The sequence below is a fragment of the Gopherus flavomarginatus genome, chromosome 18 (genome assembly GCF_025201925.1).
Source record: "Gopherus flavomarginatus isolate rGopFla2 chromosome 18, rGopFla2.mat.asm, whole genome shotgun sequence".
Lineage (NCBI taxonomy): Eukaryota > Metazoa > Chordata > Testudines > Testudinidae > Gopherus > Gopherus flavomarginatus.
Window position 1 is genome coordinate 6,670,015 of NC_066634.1, and position 6,000 is coordinate 6,676,014.

Below are 6,000 nucleotides of genomic sequence, written 5' to 3' on the forward strand. Positions count from 1 at the left end.
CCGCAAAGGGCCGTCCTTGGATCTGTGAACACTTAACTATTTCTGGGCCCCAAGTTCTTATCAGGTCCGTCAGAGGTCGCTGGCCTTGTGACAAAGTGAGGGATGAACCGGTGATAGTACTCCACTATCCCTAAGAACATTCTGGCTTGCTTCTTGCAGATTGGGGGGGGTCATTCTTGTATTGCCTCCACTTTGTTCCATTGGGGTTTCACCAGGCTCCTTCTGATGACATATCCGAGGGATCTGGCCTCCGCTAGCCCTGTTGCATATTCGGATGGGCTAGCGGTGAAGCCAGCCTGCCTAAGAATGTCTAGTACCACTTCTACTTTCCCCAGGTGCATCTCCTAGTCAGGGCTATAGATTACCACATCGTCCAAATAGGTGGTGGCATACTTGGCATGGGGTCAAAGTAATCCGTCTATCAGCCATCTGGTCATGCCAGATGCTTCCAGGAGTGACATGGGGCCAGGGCAGGCAGGGAGTCTGCCTTAGCCCTGCTGCACTGCAGACCGCGATCCACCTGAGGTAAGCACCCTACTCCTCCTCCCACACCCCAACCCCCTGAGCCAGCACTCAGATCACTCCCAGAGCCTGCACCCAAACCCCCTCCCACACTCCAACACCCTGCCCCTGCTCTGAGCCCCCTCTTTCACTCAAAGTCCCTCCCAGAGCCAGCACCCTCTCCTGCACCCCAATCCCCTGCCTCAGCCCAGTGAAAGTGAGTAGGGGTGGGGGAGAGCGAGCAACAGAGGGAGGAGGGATGGACGGAGCTGGGTGGGGCTTTGGAAGGGTGGGGCAAGAAGCAGGGCATGAGTGTTTGGGTTTGTGTGATTAGACAGTTGGCATTCCTATGTGTCACCTGCCCCATCTCCCTTTCATCCAAAGCCCCTATCCCCCTTCTGTCTCCCGTCCCATGCCACCCTTCCCCCATCCCAGCTTTTTCCCCTTCCCCAAGAAAAGACTTTTCTGGGTTGTCTCCGGTGTTTGGTTTCTAAAAAGGGTTTTAGGTGACAATAAGCTGTTCACAGTGATGGGGCCTCCCAGGCCTGGCCCCACTGACCCCATGGGAAAGTGCTGGATCCTGCTAGGCCTGGCCCAGCTCTGGGGTGAGAGGCCCAGCCCCCTGACCCCCTGGGAGAAGTACTGGCTCCTAGCAGGTCTGGTTGTGGGTTGCTCTGCCCTTTATGTAAGGGGACTATTGGCCCCTTACTAATCTCGGTGCGCTTTTTGGTTGAGTAGCTCCAAGTACTAAGCAGAAGGGTTGATAGGAAATCAGGACCCTGAGTGTGACTATCCCCAGGGGCAATGGGGAGAGGCCAATGCTCCAGGTGAGCCTGATTGACAGGGCAGGCAAGCTGCTGAGAGAGTCAGGAGGCAGGGGGGTCCTGTCCTCCATGTGAGCTGGTGAAGTGGTGGAACAGGGTAGAGCTATGGATAGAGCAGGAGCCTGGGCTGGGCTGAACTGGGAGCAGGGCTGCACCAGCCAGGGAGAACCAGAGAAGCAGGCCAGGAAGCAGATCTGTGCTGGGAGGATAGCTGCAGCACTCCTGGGGCTGGAGCAGTCCAGAGCCGGGTGCAGGGAGCCGCTGGGGAGAGCGCAGGGGGACACGAGGAGAGGGCCCAGTGCAGGGAGACTCCCCAAGCCAAGAGACCTTGCAGGCCGGACTAACACAGCATTATGCCAGAGAACTCTGCCTATGTGCCAACTATTGTTGTAGGTGAGACATGAGGTTCTGTATTAAAACAGTCAAGTTTATTGGTCAGTGTTCAAGGCTGAGAGTCGGGACTCTTGAGTTCTCTAACTAGCAGTGATACTTGATTCACTTTGTGCGTGACTGTAAGCAATTCACTTGACCTCTTGGTGTTTCACTCTTCTCAGGTGTACAATGGGGAGGGGAGAGGGACTCGGGGGGCCAGCATCACATGGGAGAGCAAAGGGAATATTTTCACCCTACCACAGGGGAGGAGCAGGGTGGAGGTTGGAGTTCCAGCTTGTGGGAGCCCCCTCCAATTGGTCAGGGCCCATGGCCACAGGCCCCTTCAGACCACACGGTAATTCAGAACATATCTGTCTTGCCATGAGTTTAAAATGTGCATCAATAAAGCACACGTTGATTTTTGTTCAAGTCTTTTATTTATGCCTTTAGCCACTTGGGCCTTCTTTTTTTCCAGCAGGTACCTTTCTAAAAGGGAATATTAAAAAGTGATGACCATTATTTATTGTGCTTCTTATAAATGTAGCCTGCAAAGTAAAAAAGTACCTTTTTATCACATAACTTGGTTTGGCTTGGATTTTACTTCTCCAAGAGAACCAAATCAGGAAAGTATAAAGTCTAAAAATTACACAAGACTAAAAGGTTCTGCAGTGCCCTGTGACACTACACGCCATATTCTTCATAATGGTATGATTATAATATAATTTGGACATAATTATGTTGCATCTTGCACAAGATATGTTTTGTCAGGTGTCTATGGAAAAAGATATGATTTGCTGAATATGATTATCCTATTTGTATGCATGTATCAATTTTGTTTCTAAAGTTTTGAATATTGACAATCTATCTGTATGTCACATAGAATCATAGAATATCCGGGTTGGAAGGGACCTCAGGAGGTCATCTAGTCCAACTCCCTGCTCAAAGCAGGACTAACCCCAACTAAATCATCCCAGCCAGTGCTTTGTCAAGCTTGACTTTAAAAACCTCTAAGGAAGGCGATTCCACCACCTCCCTAGGTAACCCATTCCAGTGCTTCACCACCCTCCTAGTGAAAAAGTTTTTCCTAATATCCAACTTAAAATTCCCCCACTGCAACTTGAGACCATTACTTCTTGTTCTCTCATCTGCTACCACTGAGAACAGTCTAGATCCATGCTCTTTGGAACTCCCCTTCAGGTAGTTGAAAGAAGCTATCATTCTTCTCTTCTGCAGACTAAATAATCCCAGTTCCCTCAGCCTCTCCTCAGAAGTCATGTGCTCCAGCCCCCTAATCATTTTTGTTGCCCTCTGCTGGACGCTTTCCAGTTTTCCCACATCCTTCTTGTAGTGTGGGGCCCAAAACTGGACACAGTACTCCAGATGAAGCATCACTTATGTTGAATAGAGGGAAATGATCATGTCCCTCAATCTGCTGGCAATGCCCCTATTTATACAGCCCAAAATGCCATTAGCCTTCTTGGCAACAAGGGCCTACTGTTGACTCATATCCAGCTTCTTGTCCACTGTCACCCCCTAGGTCCTATTCTGCAGAACTGCTGCTTAGTCACTCAGTCCCTAGTCTGAAGGAGTGCATGGGATTCTTCCTTCCCAAGTGCAGGACTCTGCACTTGTCCTTGTCGAACCTCATCAGATTTCTCTTGGCCCAATCCTCTAATTTGTCTAGGTCCCTCTGTATCCTATCCCTACCCTCCAGCATATCTACCACTCCTCCCAGTTTAGTGTCATCTGCAAACTTGCTGAGGGTGCACTCCATGCCATATTTAGATCATTAATAAAGATATTGAACAAAACCAGGACCAACCCTTGGGGCACTCCACTTGATACCGGCGCCAACTAGACATGGAGCCATTGATGACTACCTGTTGAGCCTGATGATCTAGCCAGCTGTCTATCCACCTATAGCGGGGTGGACACCTGCTCCTGCCCTGAAGGGCTTAAAACAGCCCTGGGGGAAGGTTGTGGTGGGGAGCTGCTAAGCTGGGCTGATTGGGAAGTGGCTGCAGCTGGGCTACACCCCAATCAGACCACAGCTGACCTGTATAAAGAGGCTGGGAGCCAGGAGCCCAACGGTCTCTCTCTGGCAGTAGAGGAAGACAGGCCTGACTGCAAGGAACTAGAGCAGAGTACCTGAGGGGAGCAGGGCTGGGGAAAGGCAAAGGAGCTGGGGAGCTCCAGCCTGGAAAGCCCAGGCTGCGGCCTAGCATTGGGCCAACAGGTACGGGGGTTGCAGAGGGAAGCCCAGGAGTAGACAAAGGCAGCAGGTCCAAACCCTCCTTGCCAGTGATGAGTGGCTGATACTGCAGTCCGCCCCAGAGAACGGGGGCTAGTTGGTGACTGGCAGTAGCCTTACACTGAGGCAAGTTGGGGATAGTGAGTTGGGGGTTCCCCAGGGAGGTGAGACCCAGATCAGTGGGATACTGCCAAGGGGCAGCACCCCAGTTAAAGGGGCACTGGGGTCCAGGGAGGGACACGGGGGCCAGAGGAGAACAGGAGGATCACCGGCCTGCAGAGGGCACTCCAGAGTTGGAATGAGCTAATTCCCAGAAATCACCAGCAGGAGGTGCCGCAGGGGTGAGTCCACTCCTCTACACCACCTTATAATCCATGTAGACACACCTGGGTGATACCCACTAGGCGAGATGCTTCCAGTCTAGACAGCTGGCTGTGAAGGGCCTAGTCAAGGTAACGGTCCATTAGGGGAAACAATCGGCCTTTGAAGAAGCTTATCCCGCACCTGGTGAGCCTTCCTGAAAACACTCCAGACTGCCTATGGATAATGGCTGCTATGACATACAAGGGTTTTTGACCAGCCCACATGACACTAAACTCCATTTTGATGCCTGTATTTTTCCACAAACCGGACTGGGAACTGACTTTGGAACAAAGGGTTCCTGCCATATGGAAAATCTATAGAAGGCAGGATGTGACATCATTTCACGGCCTCACTCCCCACACAAAAGAACTCCTGGAACTACCTGAGAACCAAAGACTGAACTGGGGGAAGTGCTGGTCGCAGGCTAAATGGATTTCTAGCCTGTGTTATGAAAACTTGGTGGACTGCTTATATCATTAGTCAGGGTGAGAAACTGCTAATTCAAATCCTATTCATCTAGTATGTTAAGATTAATTGGCGTTTTTGTTTTGGTTTGGTTTTTGCTAGATAATCTGCTTTGATCTGTTTGCTATCACTTAAAATCTATTTTTCTGTAGTTAATAAACTTGTTTTATGTTTTCTCTTTATCAATGTGTTTTGAATGAAGTGTCTGGAGAAAATCTCAGCTTGGTTAACACAAGTTTGTTGTGCATGTCTTTCCCACATTGAGGGAACTATAGAGCAAACTATATTAATATACTACATTGTACAGATCATTGTTCAGTGCAAGACAGTACAATTCTGGGTTTATACTCCAGCAGAAGTGCAAGGCTGGGAATCTTGGCTGTTTGTCCTGGAGTGGCTTAGGTAAAGCACTCTGTTAACTTGGGCTTGTGGCACCACGTTCTGTCGTATTGGGTGATAACAGGGCCTGGGGAGGCTGAGTGTATCTCCAGCAAAGCCCAAAGTGGTTCCTGCGCCTCCCAGACTGTGCCCCGGGGGTGATAACCCACCACAGTGGGGATAGGGCACAGTGAGGGGAGGGGGGATTCTGGATGGGGGATAAATGGGGAGGCGTGGGAAGGAGAGGGGTGGTGAGGTCAAGTGGAGTAGGACCTGGTTTGAAGTACTGGGGCTATCAGCAATTTTCCCTCTAATTTTTTCCAGACTTGTGTGGAATGAATTTTGTTATGTGCACTGTGATGAGGTAATGCACAGAAAACTCACGTGATTAACTCAAAAAAAAAACAATTAAAGAAATTAATCATGATTAAACTCTCTGTTAAACAATAGAATACCAATTCAAACGTATTAAATATTTTTGGATTTTTTTTACTTTTTCAAATATATTGATTTCTATTTCAACACAGAATACAAAGTGTACAGTGCTCAGTTTCTATTATCATTTTTATTACAAATATTTGCACTGTAAAAATGACAAACAAAGAAATAGGATTTTTCAGTTCACCTCAAATAAGTACTGTCATGCAATCTCTTTATCATGAAAGTGTAACTTACAAATGGGGGGGTTGTTACGTAACTGCACTTAAAAACAAAACAATGTAAAACTTTAGAGCCTACAAGTCCACTCAGTCCTATTTCTTGTTCAGCCAATCGCTCAGACAAACTAATTTGTTTACATTTACGGGAGATACTGCTGCCTACTTCTTATTTACAATGTCATCTGAA